General features: G+C 31.8%; 1 pseudogene across 1 annotated transcript in view; it reads right to left on the bottom strand.

Annotated features, from left to right (window-relative positions):
* LOC143250543 (suppressor of lurcher protein 1-like) overlaps positions 1-22,232 on the bottom strand; it is a 108,513-nt pseudogene that overhangs the window by 48,815 nt on the left and 37,466 nt on the right. Inside the window, exon 2 of the transcript XR_013028238.1 lies at positions 213-359. The product of XR_013028238.1 is annotated as a suppressor of lurcher protein 1-like (transcript). The remainder of the gene's footprint in view (positions 1-212; positions 360-22,232) is intronic.

The following is a 22,232-nucleotide window of genomic DNA, read 5'->3' as shown; positions in this document are numbered from 1 at the left end:
TTAGTAGTCAGGGTAAAGTCTAAAATGTCAGATATTCCTGCTTTACATGTTGGTTTTATTCTAGCTTACAATTACATACCATACTTGAGTTGTCGTTGTTTTCTTAATTCTAATTAAACATATTTTACTTTAAAATGTTGCTTTCAAAAGCATGAGGTTACGTTAATTATCCTTTCATAAAACTTCTTTCTTCTCTTACACCAAAGACTTACCTTCTTTTTTTGTGTTCCCATATTCTTGAATTGAAGATCTTAAAAAATTTAAAAGATATTTGATCTCTATAAGGGTTAACATCGATAGCAGTGATTGTTCCCTTTTCTGATTTCTCTCTTAAGCCTTTGAATAGATCTTGATTTCACCTATAAAAGTAAGGCAGAATAAAACAAGAATATTAATAACTTGATAAAACCGAACTACGTGAAACTTTAAATTTATTTTTGGCTGGATACATGTAGGACCATTTTACTCAATTGACGTAACTAAATCAGAATTCTACAAATTATGTAAAAAAATCTATTATCATTAAGAAATGATCGTGTATTTTAATATGGTCTACAAATACATAAAAATCTTAGACCGTGATACGATAATTGTGTTGTTTTGAATTTTGTGCACGACTGTGCAAGAGCTATCTGCGCTAGTCGTTCTTAATTTAGCAATAAAAGACTAGGAGGAAGACAGCTAGTCATTACTACCCACAGCCAGTTCTTGGGCTAATATTTTACTAATGAATAGTAGGATTGAGTGTAACTTTATAACGCCCAATGGCTGAAAGGATGAGCATGTTTAGTAGAACGGGGATTCCAACCTGCGACCTTAATATTGCAAGTTAAGCGCCCTAGCCAGCTGGCCATGCCAGACCTCCATGACACGATATTTTCAATTAAAAACCCAAATAGAAATCAATAAATTTGATTATTATAAAGAACACTAAACTATAAATAAAATAATATACATTTAACATTTAATCTCTTTACCAATCATCAAAAAATATTCGTTTTCAGAAATAGTTCGACCTATAACTGACCTATTACTAACTTCTAAGACTAAATGTTATGCAGACACATAATTTTGATTTGAACACGTAAAAAGCCACTTGGCCGAGTTAATACTTTAAGTATTCGTGTTGAATGATTAGTTATGAACACTAAGAAGGTACTGCGTACAAACTCAATACAACAGCTTTGTTAATAGCATACACTCTACGGATTAATTAATTAATTAATAAATCTACTTGCCATCACGCATTGCTTTAAAGACGAAACCAGCTTTATCAAAACCAATACAAGTACCTATCTCAAAACACATTTTTTCTTATATTTTTAAACACTAGAAGGCATATTAATACATGCCAAAGGTAATTTTGTATCTTAATCAAATATGTATAAATAAAAAAACCATAGATCTCTAGCCATATTTGGTATTATTAGCATACATAATTCATATTCTATACAATAAAACACTATTACAGGGTACATTTTTTTAAAATCTGTTATTTAAATGTAATCCAAGTCTACCTTATTATTATATACGAACTTATATTCGTAAGGTATCTTTCCTAAAATTGATAATAAACAGCAACTGAAGTAATGTTAAGTTTCTTGCTTGGAGCAGAATAAATAAAATGTTAATTGATCTTTTAAAAATAATATAACAGTATAACAATGTAACCAGATATATTAGTGTACATATCACACAAGTCTTCATTGTGGTAGTTAGCCAAAATCGTATACTGGAAAGATATTTCAAAAATATACAAGAAAATACGTTTTATCAAAAAGCTTTGCATTCACTGCATGTACCGTTAAGGCCTGTTTAGCAAACATAAACTAGCCAATCATTTAACGTATGTGTTGTACAGCTCTATTTAACAAATATAAATTATCTAAGCTTTGATAGACCTGCTCTTTGCGTCATTCAATTATTACGTTGATTTTCCCGTTTTTTTCAATAACAGATGGGAAGCATTATTATTATTATAACAATGGGACATGGTATCCTATTCTCCGTATCATAATAAAATTGATGAATTGAACTCAACATTCAATAATGTTAAGCACTGTTTCATGGCTTTTATTTAAAATGAAAAGCATACATCTCTTCTTCCTCTAGCGTAAAAACTTGTATCAAGTTGCGTAATCTCTACGAAATATTTACAGAAATTTCCCTATACGTGAATATTGTTGTTTCTTTTCCGATCTTTAAACGTGAGGCTGTTTAAACGTAAAAATATCCCCAAAATTCATGACGAAAGTGTTTAAACAGAAGCTCCTGTAAAATTACAATGGATTTTATTAAACTTTATTGATTTTAGAAGTTCTTAAACAGCGCGTTTTCATGTCAGAAATCGGACGTATCATAAAAACTAGAAAGAAAATATTCCCAACTTTTTTATCTTTGCCAGTTTAATGTGATAATAATGTTTAATATTTTACGCCTTCCTATTACTTTGCACCACCATTTCTATACTTCATATTTTGGATTTGTAAGTCTTCATTATATATAAAACAGTTTATCTTTCACATCTTATCAGATAACCATTTGACTCTTCATCCAAACATCTTTCAATTCATCTACCTATGTCAGTGTTTATTATTTTCAATTTTCACTTATTTATCTTTCTCCCTATGTATTTTTCCTGACACTAGATAATGTCAACATTTGATTCAGTCATATGTATTTACCTGTATTAATATAGATATATTGTTTATCTGTTTCTTTATAAGTATTAGAACGCTTCTAATGAATTGTCGCTACGAAGTGCAATACATTATTGATCACAAAATAAAATGAACACGTATAATGAAAACAAATAAATGAATTTCATCTCCTTAACTTGATGTTCTAATGAATAATTCATAAAGGTGAACATTTCTTTAACAACACATGTGTTTGAGATAAAATTAGTAAAAATTGTAATGAAAAGTGATTGTTAAATGATGGCAACTCCAAAGATTGAGAAGTGAGCAAAAAATAAAACATGTAAAATATTTTTAACATAATACATCAAAGTAAAATTATCCAGAATTAAATATTTTAATATCATGTTTATTATAACAAACTTAATGCGTTGCGTTTTTGTGACAATATGTTTTATTAGAAGTTTTACGTTTTAGTTGCGTGTATGCATACATACTGTATGAAATACATCTTTTTCTTATTTTGTCTGCTTATATTTAGGCCCGGCATGGCTAAGTGGTTAAGGCACTTAAGATCTAGGGTCGCGGATTCAAATCCCCGTCACACCAAACGTGCTTGTCCTTTCAGCCATGGAAATATGTCGGTTAATCCCACTATTTGTTAGTTAAAGAGTAGCCTAAGAGTTGGCGGTGGGTAGTGATTACTAGCTGCTTTCCCTCTAGTCTTACACTGCTAAAGCAGGCACGGCTATCACAAATAGCACTCCTGTAGCCTTGCACGAAATTCGAAACAAGTCATAGTTATATTATGCCTATATTGACTTTTTCTAGTCATCTATTTATTATTTTCTTTTTTTTTAATTTATATAACTGTCGTATTTCTGTATGTTTATCTCTTTGTTGTCTTCAGTGAGTTTCATCAATACTCAGGTTGTTTGGTGCTAAACTCTAGAAAGTTTTTTCTTTTTTTGTGGGTAAAGAACTAAAGCTTTAACATGACATAGCATGCTACAATAAAATTGTCAGAACAGTTTATTGTTGGACAGGCAGGCAAGGAGGTGTTGGAGCGTAATAATGTAACCACATAACGTCTCTGTTCAGTACAGTCAGCAATTCTGTTAACTGTTCATCACGAAAGTTAGTTTATTCTCCACAGCACGTTATGCTGAACTAGTGAGGGTCACGTTCTACAAATAGACCCAAGTCTTATACAGAAACAAGGCGACACAAAATAAATTGCAAAGGACAAAAAAAATATCTAAGGAGCTGGGTGTTTTGCTCTTCAATGGATCTAAAGCTAAAAAAATGTAATTGCACTGTATAATGGTAGATTTTTTATCTTAAGAAAGTATCTCATTCTCAGCAGGTTTTATTCTAATTAAGAACATAAATGAGTAAAATGTGTTAAAGTGTTTAATATAAGAATATCACTAGAAAATTGGTAGATAGTCATGACTAATTAATTATGTTTGAACACAATGAATGGTTTAAGTAGAATTTAGATTATTATCCCACTATAGACTAAAACACTTAAAACTTACCATATGTCAGTTATGTGTGTGTAGTATTAAGTCTTATTGATACTGCCAGTATTTTAGAATTCATCGTTCTTTAACGGTCAGAAATGTCTTTTTTTCATAATCACGTTGCGCTTTAAAACTTAATTCATAAATACGACTGATATAACTATAGCGATTCATCTACAATCTTCTATTGCTACACAACTCTCTTGATGATCTCTGGTATTCAGTGAAAGTCTCATCAGTATATATACAACAGAAAAGTACACCTGAAATGTTATTATACCTCCTTATACAACCGGCCCGGTATGGCCAAGTGGTTAAGGCACTCGACTCGTAATCTGAAGGTCGAGGGCTCAAATCGTTGTCACACCAAATATGCTCGCCCTTTCAGTCGTGAGGGCATTATTATGTGATGGCCAATCCCACTATTCTTTGGTAAAAGAGTAGCCAACGAGTTGGCCGTGGGTTGGCCTTCCCTTTAAACTTACACTGCTAAATTACGGCCGGCTAGAGCAGATAGCCTTCGTGTAGCTTTGCGCAAAGTGAAAATAAACAACAAAAAATCCCATACTTTATGTGGGATTCTATTTTATACCTTGTCAGACAGATAAATAGATGGATAATGTTAAAGACGTAGACGCGTAAACCTGATTATTGATTTACAGTTTTCTATGATTTTAGCTTTTAACGTAACGCTGAAAACACGCGCGATTTTTAGGTCTTAATAACGCGTTTTAACTTCAGTGGCATATATATATATGTCACATTATTTATTTTAATATATTTGTGAATAAAAAGTACCTTCCTTTCCTAGTTTGTCTTATAAATTTATGTTTTGACATATTGTAATTCATTTAATCTCCACATATGATTTGTAATGAGGCCTCATAGTAGCACAGCGATACGTGTGCGGACTCACGGCGTTAGAAACCGGGTTTTAACACCCGTTGTGGGCAGAGCACAGATAATTCATTGTGTAGCTTTGTGTTTGATTCCCAACAAACTTAAACTAAAGTATTCTGTTTCATTTTAAGTTTTCTTTTCTCTGGATGCTGGTTTTTAGTTGGCTTAGTGTTCAATAATTATGTGACTACAGTTACTGTTTCACACCTAAGGTTATAATATATTTTTATTTGACTCTACTTTGTGTCCCTGAAATTAAACAATGTAATTATTTGGCGACATGTTTCTTTCTTTTTACCAAAACTGCTGAAAAGTCACATAAATATCATAACGTTTACGAGACAAAATTATATTGAAAATAAATTTATAGAAAAAGTATGAAAATAAAAGCAACGCTGAACACATTTTTAAAAACTAAAATAATAAAGTTAACAGCATTTATTGTGTTGAATATTAATTCACTTATTTCATTTATTATCAGTTATAAATTATTCCTTTGAAAGGTACGATTACACATATTTTCTAGCTTATTTTCAGATACTTAAGTGTCGTGCTAACTGCAGTTCAGCTACATGAAAATGTACGTGTTTGATAGCCTTTGAATTAAAATATATAAACGATTTACCTGTCAGTTAAACAGTTTTTCTTCTCTTTCCTTCGTCCGTCAGTGGACTCAGCAGATAGCCCAATGTAGCTTTGCTATAAGAACATACACACACACTCTTTTCTTTGTAATTCTCCTATAAATCGTACCAATGTTTATCAGCTCCATCTTTCGTCACAGAGTTTAATCAATTATTGAATGTAGAACAATTTATGCTGGAAAGATTTAATCTTTAATTGGTCTGAAATTTTTGCGCGAACAAATAAAATCGTATAATGTAACAGCCGATTATTTTAACTAGCTGTTTTACAGCTTTCTATCATACATCGATATTTCCAAAAGGGCTACAGTGCAGCCATGCAGAAATGTAATCAAATTTCTTTGCTTAAATTTTAGGCTGCTAGAAATATCTAACTGACCTTTTTCAGCTCAATGATTTTATACTGCCAGTAAAAAAGTGTTTTTTTTTCTCTTTAAACATGTGTATCAGTAACTGTGCTTACATGTTATTGGTATTCAAACTTAAAGTATCACTGAAAAATAAAATGTTTAATGTTTGCGGGTGAGAATGCAATTGTAATCAATTGATTTGTCATAACGCAAAGAGTAAAATAACTGAGAAATCCATGTGATACACACTTAAGTGTACTTATGACACGTTGTCAATAACGGTTACTTTTTGAAAGTCATTAATAATCCGATGATGACCAAAGTAAGTCAAAATGTTGTTACTTGTGTTGTATTTTAAATACCTATGTCAGCCGTCTCTACTATATGTTTACTCCAAATAGGTTCCTTGAAATCATAATATATATATATTTAATATATTCATTTGTTTGCTTGACCTCATCATTTCACTGCCACGTGATTCATAACTATAAGCTGTGTTTTTATTTCCATATAATGTTATCTATATAAGCTGTGTTTTTATTTCCATATAATGTTATCTATATAAGCTGTGTTTTTATTTCCATATAATGTTATCTATAGCGATTGATAGTTTCACTAAGATATTGTAACAGCATCTATTGTAGAAGTTTCACGTTCCTGAATTCTTGGTTGTTATTATTGTTTGTTTGTTTTTTTGAATTTCGCGCAAAGCTGCACGAGGGATATCTGCGCTAGCAGTAATTATCATAAAAAATTACATTTTTGTTCTTAGTATTTCAAAATACATAGTAGATTGATTTTTTTATTCCTAAGCGATAACAAGGTGGATGGGTGTTATATAGGGTTTTCTAGTGTTTGCTATTACTTTTTAAAGAATACTTCCAAAATTTTGATTTTTTTCTGCCAAATTTTATATTATAATTTCTTAAACTCCTCAGAAACAAAAAATTGTAACATATTTTCAAAAGACACCAAGGCTAAAATCCTGTCTTTGTGTTTTTGTTAAATTAAACAACAATAACACATTTTAAAGCTACATAACTTCACATATAGGTTTAAATCCAATCGTATATCTATATTTATGGTGCGTTATAAAATGACAATAAATAACATAGAGTGGAAGAACAGCAATAAGGTTCTGTTGACTGGCTGTTTCCCCTCTGGTCAATAGTTCAAAATTAAGGACGATGGCATATAACATTGACGTATTTGCATTAAGAGGAAATACAGATATATAACTCTTATTGTATGTATTGAAATCCATTCATACTTAATAAAAGAGTTCAAAACAGTTGACAAATTTGGACACTTTGTGCTTTGAAACGTGACAAAAATAAGTTTTTCTTTAAGATATAAAAGTTAGTAAAATAATATATACACACACACCTCTGATTAAAGATAGACATAGCGGAAGACATGACCATATAGAACTTTGCAGCACACGTTGGGTGACATGAAATGGAACAGTAAAACTGTAGCTTACAGACTGGTTTTTACTTTTCTCCTGAAATGACTAATTTTATCCTCAGAAAATACATTAAAAAAATGTCAAAAATATTTTTGAAAACTATGGTGGTAGTTTTGAACGTGAAAAGAAAAATCACTTCTTCGAGAGTTATTGATGTAAATTGCTTGGTTTTCATTCGTACAATATTTGTTGGAAGCTTTCTGAAAGAAAAAACTGAAAATTCGTTGGTAAAGTCAAAACTAATACGTATCACCACATGTGGTAGATAGTTTTATAGAAGCTACGGTGAGTTCCATCGTGTTTATCCTTGTCAATAAACGTGCCTTACAAATGTTATCAAAAGTTTAACTAACATTTTTGAGAATTTCTGCTTTCCTTTTTCAACAATAAAACTTTTAGTGTACACAAAAACTTGAAAAAATGTGCCTACCTTTCTGTACTAAAGCACCAATAAGCTCAACTTAACCAAGATAAATGTTCGTGAAAATGGTCTCCATACGCTGAGAAGCGACAGTCATTATATGTTAAATGTTTTCTTTCCCAGCTAAAGCTACGAGTTTTCTATAAGGAATTATTCTACCTCATCTTTCCTAGCTGAAGCTACGAGTTTTCTATAAGGAACTATCCTACCTTCATCAGTTTCTCCACACTCTTCTAAGAATCTTTCCACTTATCGACCCTTCAGGTTTTCTTCTGTTGAATATATACAAGTTTAACGAGGCGGTTCAGGCAATAAGGTGTCTCTAGGAAACAGTGGGAATCACCTGTAAGTGTGTTTGACTGTGGATTTTGCATGCACGCCTGTGTGTATAGTTATGTGTAGACTTAACTAGATAGACTGACAGGTAAATGGGTCTGCGAGGAAATACAATAATATTACCACAAGTTGTTCTATATAAAATGATTCGTTACTTTTCTAAACATATGATGTTGCTAAAAACAATTTACAAGTAGTAATCTTCAGCTGTGCTGATAAACTTTATTGTCCATAGAAATTATTGTAACAAAATATAACAGGTTAATATCTGAAGTGCAAACATGTTTCTTGTAGAAGTACTTAGAGCTAAATAAATAGTCTGAAAGATTTTCAACATAAATGTCCACGTTTCTATTTTTAAATGTCTTGTAGTCTGAATATTTCAAATGTGCTTTTTCGCATGAAGTACTAATAAAATGTCAATCTTGATAAGACTACTTACATTTGTATCTTTTAGTGTTAGCGCACAGAAGCAAACTGACAGAACTGTGCTAAATATCGTCAATGAACGTTTTCTAAGTGAGAAAAGTTACAACCGATAAAACCATTCATGATGAATCGAAGATAATATCTCGTCCCCCTTTCAGGCGTGGGGACATCATAATGTTCGATCAATCCCACTATTCGTTGGTAAAAGAGTAGCCCGAAAGTTGGTGGTACGTAGTAATGATTAGTTGCCTTCCCTATAGTCTTACAATGCTAAAAAACGGCTAGCGCATATAGCTATTATGTAGCCTTGCGCGAAATTAAAGAAAAAACAAACAAATTCTACATATATCTATACACGTATAAATTTCTTTTCATTCTTAAAGCTATTTCTATTTATCTATGTCCCTATTCAGTTACCTGCCCACTTATCACACACACACACACATATATATATATAAAATAATCTCTTTATTACTTTATCATTTAGATTCAATTACTCCTGCCATTATTAACACATCCAGCCATCTTTATGTTTACTTCACTCTGAATCTGTACCAGTTTTAAAATATTAGTCCTACTTTGTACGTTGTTCTTATAACTGTCAATGTTTCTAACCCATGTTACTTGGGCAAGACAACATGCCAACTTACAGTTATGACATTGGCGACATGTTAACTTTGCATATAAGCCCTATAGCCAGCTTGTTATAGCTGATGACTGGATTTACGTTCATTGTTTCCCTGGAGTACAGATTAGGGAAAAGTGTCTTTTCCATAGGAACAGTACACGTTCGGGCAGCTATTCCTCATGGTGAAGAAACTGCTCTTCATATCCCCCAGGATATGTCAATAGCGCCTCCAAGAGATATCACACTGAGATGATATTTGTCGTGTATGATAAGGCAAAATTTGGCAATAACCTTGCTTTCCAAGATGACAATGCTACTGCCCACAGTGCGTGAATAATTCCGACCAGGAAGATGTTACAAGCTCACTGTGGACAGCCAAGTCTCTAGACAGTAATCCCATTCACAACTATTAGGCAGATCTGATTCAGAAAATTGCTAACAATGACCCATAACTCTGGTACTGTAGTTGAGTTACAGCGCATCCTAATGACAAGGTGGGGCGAAACCACAATGGATTACATCAGTAACCTCATCGACAGTGTGTCATGTCGTCTTGCGGATGTAATTAGAGTGTTAGGAGCACCAACTATGTACAGTATGTTTAATATAGACTGCTATAAGGTTCCAGAGATAGGTGAAATGTTGAATCATACAGCTTTCTACGGGTATTTGATAAATGCGTTTGGTGTCCTAATAAATGGTTCATGATGTCATTTGAACATGTATCATTATACAAATTTACATATTTATATGTTTAATGTAGCATGCAGGTACAAAATTTAACAAAGTTAATTGTACTTGTATTCCATTTTAGTAATAAAGATCTTATTTATTACAAAATTTCAAACATTTTATCCAAGGCTTTGAACATACTGTGTATAATGAGGACTTGTATTTATAAAGTATTTTATAAAACCTCGTGGGTTTACGTGATGTAAATTTACACAAGTAGATCATCTGTAAGTTTCCTATAGTAATATTAATAATCTCGAAAATCAACTTATTTTTACGTTTTGATGATAATGACGCACAATTTTGGTGTTTCACACACATTCATATCTTGAATTATTAATGAAGACAGAATATTGAAATACTGATAAGAGCTTATACTTGTAGGAATACAATAGTTCTTAAAAGGATCAATCTAAGTTACTATTTCATGGATTGATATTGCATTAAATGTCACAGTACCACTTTCAGCTGTTCTTATTTGTTTTACGATTATTATAAGAAAAAACTGTGTTGTAACATTAAAATAATTATAATAACAAGCTAATTCAGTAACGTATTACTATTTTGAAGGTACTGACTTCTTTTGTATTAATTACGATTTTTAATAAATGTTTGAAACATTATTTGTTTGTTTTGGAATTTTGCACAAAGCTACTCGAGGGTTATCTGTGCTAGCCGTCCCTAATGTAGCAGTGTAAGACTAGAGGGAAGGCAGCTAGTCATCACCACCCACCGCCAACTCTTGGGCTACTCTTTTACCAACGAAAAGTGGGATTGACCGTCACATTATAACGCCCCACGGCTGGGAGGGCGAGCATGTTTTGGCGCGACTCGGACGCGAACCCGCGACCCTCAGATTACGAAGTGCACGCCTTAACGCGCTAGGCCATGCTCGTTTGAAACAAAGAAGTGTACATTACAAATTAGAAAATAATATACTTTTAATGGCGTTAACTTCGCAATGTTTTTCATAAATCTTTAAAAATACTCTTTAATTAAATTTCTACGACGATTACAATCAAATTATAAAAACGTCGTTAAAGATATTAGTTTTCTTACATCATTTTTTTTTTTTTTTTACTTTACGGAATAACAATTTTTCAATAATTAATAGAAATACGATTCAGAAAAACTTTTATAATTACAATTCGTACAAACACATATATCGTCGACTTAACAGCATTCATTGTACACTGAAATAAATTTTAAGTGACCTAAGGCATATATATTAGCAGACAGTTAAATATTAGAGGTTTTACATGGACATGTTATTAAGTTCTTTGTGGAAAGCTATACAATGAACAATCTGTAATCTGTCCACCGCAAAGAATAAAATTCCGGATTTTTTCGTTGTAAGTCTGTAAACGTACCGCTGACCCATCGCGAAATAACAGGTAGCCAATAAATATAAAACATTGTTTGCTTGTTTGAGGTTAGCTACAAAACTACACACTGGGCAATTTGTGCTGTGCCCACCACGAATGTCAATACTCGGTATTTTAGTGTTGTAAGTCCACAGATATTCCTCTGGACCACAGGGCAGGTATGAATAGGCAGGTATGAAAGATAAACAATAAAAGAAAGAAAGAGACAATCAGATTAACATGAAAAAATGTAAGAATTTTATTGCTGAATAATGTAATTCTAAAACAAGTGTAATATTGTACTCTTAGTTGTTCAACAATGAAATATTTACGGGCTCTAGGTATTGGAGCAAATTAACTGTGACTTCATAAAGATTTCCCAAATATATTTATAAAAACTATAAACGATCAAGTGCACATTAGCTAAATCCTGTTTTTCAGCTTAACCTTTTTCATTTTGTCTACGTTGTGTTTCTTTTCATTTTCGTTATAAGTGGCGTTTAAATTTACATTATTTCCAGGAATACATGAAATGAGTGTTTCTTTACACAAACTACTTTGTTGAAGGTGGCACTGATGAACCAATAAAAATTCAACAAAATAACTTTGTTTTACTGTAATCCCTGACATTATATTTTAACTAAGTCAATTTGGCTTACCACTCAGATTTCATGAATTCACCAAGAAGTGATCTAAGAATATTTTCATCTATTTTTAAAGTATACGTTCATTAACTAAAAATTAATAGAACGGTCATGTTTCAGCCGGTATTTATAAGATTTATCATTCCTTTAAAAAGTTCAATAAAACAAATATTGTCAAACTATTTAATGTTTCAGCTTATTGTTTTACACACTTTAAGTGTTAGGTTTACAAAGCTTTACTTCAGTAAAAACATATTTTGATATAAACTATTGTGGGATTCTGATTAACATATTGTGATATGATAGGTAGTATCAACTTCTGTAAATGTAGCAAGTTTTCAGAAGTGTATAAATGTGTATATCTTACGTGTGTGCTTGAAAATCTATTATACTGTATTACTTTTAATTTAATATTTTAGACAACTATTTAACGAAGAGAACAACCGAGTATAACAGTTTTCTCCTATGACGGGTTTGTATTAGTTTTTTCTGTGGTAAAGTTAGTTGAATAAATTACACCGACAAAGCAAAAGAGAAATTCACTGGGCCTAGTAGCTCAATGGCATCATGAGGGCGTATAATGCGAAATGTCAGATTTGGTACTTTCGAAGGGCACATCACAGATAGCCAATTGTGTAGCTTTGGGCTCAAAAACAAACAAACATATAATTGAATAATACGTTTCTGGTCATAGTGGGAACTTTCTATAAATGTCATAATATCATAGACATAAATAATCATGTTTTTGAATGTTTTGCTTTGTCCTCTACTCTTGCATTAAGAATAATAATATTTCAAATAACTAATCTGTCTGGATATGGGTTGTACAGTTCTTCTTACGTTAAAAGCTGGTTAGTTTTAAGTACGTACGTAAGATATAATGTTTTAAGTTTTATAAATAATATTAATAAGGCATTATCATATAATATAAGAAAACTTGGTCTCACAGACTGCAGTTGTTTAAACTTATCTTTGTTTTCTGTTTTGCATTTCTAATGAAGCAACATCTAAATCAACTACAAAACTTCTTGTATTCTGTTAAAACATTGGGAATTATATAAGGACTGACAGAATGAAGTAGATACTGGATTTTAGTTTTAAGACTGATAAATGTCACATTACCGTTTTAACAATTGGAAGGTTTTTGAATGTCATTTTATAATAAGAGTTTTGAAAGTTCTTTATTGCTGTAAATAAAATTACCATCGAAATACATAGGTGTGTATGTGGAAAATATCCTATTCGTATCGCTGTCCATAAATGATGCATAAAATATCAATTACGAAAAAGTGCTCATTAAAAATTAAGGCAAAATATTCATGATATACAATACTAAAGAATTAATTACAGATTAAAGGTGTAAACTGTGCTCTAAAAGTGAATGTCGGACACAAACGAGAAAGTTTCTCCATATCATCCAAGCATTAATAATTACCGTCCTTAAGAGTTTGTTTTCTATATTGAGATATAAAAGCTTATTAAAGAAATGGAATAATATACCATTTTGAAATGGTTTGTAAAACAATAGAATGCCCTTAATGTCAAAGAATTGAGAGATAAACGTGATCACATCTATGGAAACCTATTACCAGTTCACATAATCAAAAAACTATATTATCTGTTTGTTTGAAATTAAGCACAAAGCAACACAATGGACTGTCTGTGCTCTGCCAACCGCTGGTATCCAAACCCGGATTTTAGCATTGTAACTCCGCAGACATACCGCTGTGCCACTGGGGAGGCAAGACGAAAATTAAAAAAACATATGTTAGAATTAGCTGGTAAAAATCTTCCGTATTCAAAAGCATTAATTGTCAATAAAATACAACACAATCCTCTTCAAATCATTTGAGATAAAGATTCATTGTACGACGTTCTTGACCAATGATGCTATTATTAAGTTAACGCCTGGTGGGAAAGCAGTAACTTTACGGTGTTTTTTCTTATTGCAAAGCCACATAGGGCTAGCTGCTCAGCCCACCGAGGGGAATTGAACCCCTGATTTTAGCATTGTAAGTCCGTAGACATACCGCTGAACTAGCGAGGGACAGTAACTTTACGGAAATACAAGGATAAAATTCGGTGTTCGAGTCTCGATATATCTACCACACACCAAGTGATGCTGTTATTAAGTTAACGCCTGGTGGAAAAGCAGTAACTTTACGGAAATACAAGAATATAATTCAGGGTTCAAGTCCCGTCTATATCTACCACACACTAGATAACCTAATGTGATTTTGCCCTTAAGCAAACAAATAATTATGTTGAAAGCTAACATGATCAAAGACGAAAATCCATATCTTTGAACTGATCTTTGGTCATACATTGAATACTCTTGCTGCGTGTTTCTCGTACTTTATTAATGCTTTTCTGTTTAAAGATGTAAAATGTTTGAGCTGTAAGATAAGAGCGTGGCGCTGGAGATGTTATGCGCAAGTTTTTAGAATTCATACCATTAACATCTGAATCATTTTGACAGTCTCATAAATCAGTTTGACTATCACTCTGTGAGTATGATATATTTCTGCCTACTTATCTCTCTATGTGTGTTTCTGCCACAGTCTATTACTGAAGCTCCGTTACAAAAGCCGGTTGGTTTTTTTAGAAATTAAGTTTTGCTCCGGAACACAGAACGCCTTTGAGAAGTTCTCATCGTATTTATTTTAGATTACATAAGAGTATATTAAAAAAATTTTACAACGACCGCGAGCTCTTTTTTGTATCTTAGATCATGTACAGCAGAACGAGAACATCTGCTGTGAAGGAAAACAATGAGTGGCAGAACTCCCCTTGTTGAACTACAGGGAGACAAACTTGAAATAAGCTGGATTTACGTCACAGAGACACTACCATTGTCGCCACACCTCCAACTGTCAACTATACCTCGTTGTTTATCACAAAATCTTTCGCAACCAGAAATGAAGGGGAAAAAACGCGATTCAGACTTTAGTATGGTTACTCGATAAAATTTATATACTTTTTGAATTTTAACAGTTGCAAACTGGCTATTGCTTAACAGAAAATAAAAACAAGCGTTATAAATATACGTATGTTTTAGCTTAATACATGGAACGCATTTTATTTAGTAAGGGAAATAAATAATTCAGTTACTGTTTTATTTCAAAGATATATAATAGACTAAATACGTTCTTTATACTGAAGGAATCGAACCTTGGATTTTCGTGCTTCATCTTTGCATATTTACCAAATAAACATCAGAGGACAATATGTTAATTGTTACGCTGTTATTAATATACCATTCTTTAATATTATTTCATCTACTGATGTGTTTCACAAGGAAATAACTTACGATGTGTGAACAGGAGACAGCCTCTTATTTTCTGTCGTGTCAGTACTTATTTTCTGTCGTGTCAGTACTTATTTTCTGTCGTGTCAGTACTTATTTTTTGTCGTGTCAGTACTTATTTTTTGTCGTGTCAGTACTTATTTTCTGTCGTGTCAGTACTTATTTTCTGTCGTGTCAGTACTTATTTTTGTCGTGTCAGTACTTATTTTCTGTCGTGTCAGTACTTATTTTCTGTCGTGTCAGTACTTATTTTCTGTCGTGTCAGTACTTATTTTTTGTCGTGTCAGTACTTATTTTCTGTCGTGTCAGTACTTATTTTCTGTCGTGTCAGTACTTATTATTTTTGTCGTGTCAGTACTTATTTTCTGTTTTTGTCGTGTCAGTACTTATTTTCTGTCGTGTCAGTACTTATTTTCTGTCGTGTCAGTACTTATTTTCTGTCGTGTCAGTACTTATTTTTTGTCGTGTCAGTACTTATTTTCTGTCGTGTCAGTACTTATTTTCTGTCGTGTCAGTACTTATTTTCGTTATTAATTCAAAAACAAAAAGAAACAAAATTCACAGAAAACATCAAGTCCCTTCAGCAACAAATATTATTTTAACATGTAAAGATATATATATATATATAGTTGCCTAAGGTTGTAGAAAAATTATTTAAGCTTTATCTTATATATAAGGAAATAAATATTTGCAGGGGAAAAAAGATAAGGTACAGTGTAAAAAATTCTATTAATAGCTGTTTGCTGATAAGCAAGGATATTTATGAATGTAGTAAGGAAACATTTCATATAATATTTTCTATAGAGGATATTTCAAATTTTTAAATAAATTATGTGCAATGTAAATACATGATGAATAGTTTATTAAAAAGATTTTGAATACGTAAGTTGCATTAAACTGCAGCCGATATAAACTCGCAGTAAAATAGCATGTATTAGAACTACATTTTAACAGATATTGGCGTCTTGCAGATAACGTGATATCACTAAAAACTGATCAAAGTGATGTAACGCACTTTTTGAGATTATAAATATGTATTCAGATCGCGGACTTAGAAGATAACACTGTTCTTTTTTTGATATAAGAAAACAAAATAATATGAATCAGCTTGGGAAAGGAAGCCATCCGTAAGGAGACCTGCAACAAGTCGTACCCTAACAAAGGTAAGCAAAACGTGGCATATTGCAATATGTGAGAATCTACAAACACCAAGGTCAATGGCAAAAAGACTCCTAGTCATACCTTTCTTTCAGAAGTCGCATACCTGAAGAATGCGACACGTATTTAAGCTATTCTATATAGAGACATACCAGTAAAGTCACGTGAGTGGCATAAATGAATTTTTATGTGATATAATTCTTGAAATAGGCGCTGGGATGCCCTCGTCCACGCACATATGGATGAATTGAGGAAAGTATTCGAGGAAGAGTGGTGTGCTTTAAAATGAAAACCATACAACGGAAACTACTCTGCACAACTATTAATAAAATACACGGTCGTCAGATAGAGAGTGGCCAGATGTATAGGGTATTGTACTGTAACAAAGTAGTAAGGGCCGAAATAGTTGTAATATAACTCAACATTCTGTATTTCTAAGACTTTAACGATTTTTTTAACATTTAACCAATTTTATCTAATTTGTTAAATTAAGATGAATAAGGCATTAAAAGTTACGTACTCTATATATGCATAATAACAATTTAGAAATCATTACCTGTTTGTTTTTCGTATTATTAAGCTAATACTGTTTTTTGTCTCAATAATTTCTCCTGGCGGACGAAAAAACAGCAGAAATGTCTAGTAATTCTCTTCACTTTCATTGTAATTCAAGCTTTTTTTTATTGCGGTTAAATGTGTAAATTATCTTTCATGGAACCACCTTCCATACATATCCGCAGAAATCATAAAGTCAACTTTACATAATTCTTATATAGTACAAACTTAGCTGATTTCAGAAGAAGAGCTTGAATTAAGTTGTTATGTTATTTTTCTGTCGCCATTTGACGTCAAATTGTTGTTGTTGTTGTTTTGAATTAAGCACAAAGCTACACAATGGGCTATCTGTACTCTGCCTACCAGGTGTATCGAAACCCGGTTTTAGCATTGGAAGTCCGCAGACATACCGCTGAGCCACCGGGGAACGTTTAAAGAGGAACCAATGTCTCAATTTAATTTACGAATTTAAATTACACTTATTGCGACCAACATCCACAAGTTAGGATGAGACAAAACAAACACACAGCTTTTGTTATGCGTTTTAAAACTTCTAAGCAAAATTAATTTTGCTTATAAGCTCGCATTATACTAGAGAGACATACATACCTACAATACGGACTCACAGAAGTAAAATTACTTGAACTTATGACATCGAGATCAAAAGGACATTTTTGGAAAAAAATTCTTACTAAATTTTTTCTTAAGATAAGAAATAGAGTTAACTTTGTTAACGACCGTATTCTTTGTATATTTATAACTTAGGTAACCCTAAAATAACTGTTCCGTATTCTTTGTATATTTATAACTTAGGTAACCCTAAAATAACTGTTATAACTTAAATAACCCTAACACTTTTGACATTCAAATTAGCAAAAACAGACAATTACTGTTCAGTTGTTTTCAAGAAATAAAAAAAAGAATTCCTAAAAAACACTAACTATAAATTCAATCTGTGAAAGTAATAAACAATTTCAGAATTGTTGCTGAATACATATATTTTCTTTCCAAAGAAAGAAAACCTTATTTCAGTCAGAACATCTCAAGAAACGTTCTTATTTTAAAAATTTTGTTAAGGGTAATGACGTATGAAATGTCTTGCAGAAAATAAACCAATGGAAAAAAAAGGAAGAGAGGTTGGAACAAAAGTGTGTGAGTTGTTGAAGAGCTGCTTGAGTGTGCAAAAAGAAGAGGGGCAGGTAGGGTTAAAAAAAGAGTGGGTAGGTAGGGTTAAAAGGACTACAGAAAACTGAGTTACTTTTTCTTGCTATATCTATTTCTTTTTATTTATAACATATGAATTTTTGAAACTAAATTAATCTAAGTTTCTAAGCTTTGAGCTTAGAAAGAGTTCAACATACAGCATTACTACTGATTTTTCTTTCAGTTTTGTTTACGTAGTCACAGAACTATTAAATAGTTCATGTATCTCAAACAAATTTAATGAAAATATGGAACGTTTCAGCCGTTGAAGAGATGATCTCTTATATAAAAACTAAATAAACACTTACTGTAGGTACGAATATACACAACAGGCGCTCAGATAGGTCTCAACAAATTAAACACAGTAATTAAACAGTAGCTTATTATGTGCAGTGCATATTGTTATTTTGATATGTTAAAATTGTGCTGTATTTGGTAAGAAACGAAGACATATGGACAGGAACAATGACTATATTAATGAAAAGGCAGACATTGTTTGAAAGACAATAACTGGGATTATGGTCTGTCCCACCAAATGATCTCCAATGTATTATAAGATAGTTACCTCACTTACATTTCAACGTAGCAACGTTTCGATTGATTATATTCCAAAGTTAGCATTCCACTCTATACTGAGAAAGCAGCATTATTCATTACTAAAGAGAAATGCAATATTATTGTGACAATTTAACTAAGTGTATTTAATCTTTGAAATAATATTGCAATTATAAAACTAAATAAACAATCTAAATTCACGTCTGTAGACAGTTGAAATTTTCTAAGAGCATAACAGAAACGAAATTTTCTAGATTTGTATTTTAACCCAAAAAAAACATGTACACTTTTAGTTCAGTTCAACTATACAGTGCACTAATATACTTAACGTTAAAACTAACCATTCCTTATTTTGTTAATAATACGAAGGTTTCTCTATAAACATCTTCCACTTTTTTCTGATATACTTCTGTTAATCTACCACGGCCGAATATATATATATGTATATATACATATTTTGTTTTTTTACGTTTGCTTCCATTATTGGCCCGGCATGGCCAAGCGCATTAAGGCGTGCGACTCGTAATCTGAGGGTCGCGGGTTCGCATCCCCGTCGCGCCAAACATGCTCGCCTTTTCAGCCGTGGGGGCGTTATAATGTGACGGTCAATCCCACTATTCGGTGGTAAAAGAGTAGCCCAAGAGTTAGCGGTGGGTGGTGATGACTAGCTGCCTTCCCTCTAGTCTTACACTGCTAAATTAGAGACGGCTAACACAGATAGCCCTCGAGTAGCTTTGTGCGAAATTCAAAAACAAACAAACAATGCTTCCATTATTGACATAAATTGACAAAGTTATTAAAAACTTTCTTTAAGGTTTAAGAAACTGGTTACTGAATATTACATTATTTTTGTTTTTGTATTCTGGTACTTATTTTTGTTGTTCTTGTTCTTGTTTTCACTTTAGCCTATTATATTCTTATAATTATTTGCCATTTAATAGGTATGCTACATATTAATTAAACTAATTTGTAATTCTCGTGTTAAAGTGGTAATGATTTACTCTAAGACGAGTAAGATTTGTTCTACTCTCCTTATTTCGTATTTCATTTGTCACCCTAAACACGTATCACTAATCGATAATTATAGTTTGAAGTCTGAAGAGAATACGCTTACAAATATGAGTGACCACTAGCACTGAAACATAACCATGTGATAAGGAATATAAGCGACCATTAGCACTGAAACATAACAATGTGATAAGGAATATAAGTGATTGCTAGCACTGAAACATAACAATATGGTAAGAAATATAAATGGCCACCAACACTGAAACATAACAATATGATAAGGAATATAAGTGACCTCTAGCTCTGAAACATAACAATCCAGATTTTTGTGACACATGAGAATGAACAATCTCATATATCTTGTTTATACATAAAGTATCGCGAATAGACTTATCAGCTTGGGAACAAATGTAAATCTCTAACATCCAGATCTAACTATTCATGATGCAACAGACTTTGGTGAATATCTAGATTTATTTTTGCTTGAGATGTGTTATTCGACTAAGAAATTCTTACAAACATAATGACCCCATTCAAATGAAATTTAACACTCAAACGTATTTAAATATGTGCGCTTAATAACAAGATACCGTCAGATGCAATGTTCAAGTCAAATAAATTGAGCTATACTTAACATTAACGTTACATTTAACCTCATGTAAGGAATTGGAGGTATTTCTACTATAAGCTCATTTTTGCATATCGTTATTTTCGCCATTCTGTGGTTAAAAACACATGATACCGTTTAGTTTATAAGTTTTATGCCAAATCTACGATTTAGATTAAAAAATAAAACGTATCACGCTCTGTTTGTAATTTAATGTCTAATATTTACTGTTAGTCCATTAACTTTCACGTACTGTGTGTATAATATAAAATGAGGTGAAATAATCAGATTGATTCGTCTTTATCAGATTATTCCCTAAAATACTTCCGAATTTTACTTCATTTCCTTTCACTCGTTAAATAATTAGAAAGGTCTTGTTTTTAAAAGCTCAGTCCAAGTATAGTTTTTAATTATTTCTTAAACCTGATTCACTTGACGTAAAATACGGTGCTTCGTTGGATAACTTTTAGTTAATCAATTATAATTTCCTCTTCATAGGAACTTCCGCATTGATTACATACTTTTCACTACTGTGATGCCTCTATTGTTACGTCCTACTGCTTCGTAATTAAGAAATGATAAAAAACAAACAGAAATAAAATCAATATGATATTTCTCCCACATAAATCGTTAGCTTCTTTACATAATCATTTGTGGCATGAAACGCTAATGCTAGTGAGAACTAAAATTGAAAACAATTTCATTAGTTTGACCAAGATCAACTGGTTAATGGTATCATTTAATTTATAAATCTCATAATTTAAAGAGGGTTTTGTAATTTTATTAAGATTTTTTTCTAAAACCAACATAAAAGAAATTTGAAAAGAGGATTGGAAAGTTTTAAAACTTGTTAATCCAATGAAATTTTAATCTCATAAACTAAAGAATACAAAATATATATATATTACGTATGTGTCAACTCGACAACTAAAAATAATATAGTTAGACATTTCTCCACTCAGTGGCTCAGGAAGTAAATGTTGAATTATAAAACACAAAGCTGCACAAGGGTTTATCTGTTCAGTACACGACACAGTTACCGAAACGCGGTTTTCATTGTTATAAGCCTTAAGACTTACTAAATCACCGCAGAGTTTTTGAAAAAGAAAATCATAAATAACAATATTATTGGTTCGAGTTCTCTCTTAAAAGAATTACTATCATATACACACTTGCATGTATTAAAGCATAGTCTACTTTATATGTGATAAATTTATTAAGGAATAATTATGAGTCGCAAAAAAAACATAACTCGTACTTTTTATTCCGAAGATATTTACTGTTTTTAACAAGTTTCAAGACATAGTTACGTACAAAACTTATACCTATTATTTAGGTACTTCTATGAACCTTATCCAAAGACCAATGTGGACTTTCTCACAAGAGAAGTAAGATAATTAATTCTGTAAATTACTAGAATTGAATATTAGGCGTATTTTGCCTTGGGACTAGTTTCTCCAAATTAAAAATAGTTTGAGCAAAGCCTTATTCATGAAGCAATGTATGCTTCAGGTTGCAATCTCAGTTTTGATATTTAAGCTTAGAAATTACAGCTTAAGAGTATTAGACTTCAATAACATTCTATATAAAATAAATATAAATATTTCTTTGAAACGTACAAAAAGCAAGTAATGAAATATGCTTAAGTCCATGCATGCTAAAATAGTCGTAAATCTAGCCAGCGTTTCTTTCCATATAAGGAATTTTAAGAATATTTTTATTTTTGCTATCAGAAACTCTGTTGAAATTTCAACTTTT

Source organism: Tachypleus tridentatus, chromosome 1 (genome assembly GCF_004210375.1).
Source record: "Tachypleus tridentatus isolate NWPU-2018 chromosome 1, ASM421037v1, whole genome shotgun sequence".
Taxonomy (NCBI): Eukaryota; Metazoa; Arthropoda; class Merostomata; order Xiphosura; family Limulidae; genus Tachypleus; species Tachypleus tridentatus.
The sequence above is the reverse complement of the archived record's forward strand: the minus strand, read 5'-3'. Positions and strand labels throughout refer to the sequence as shown.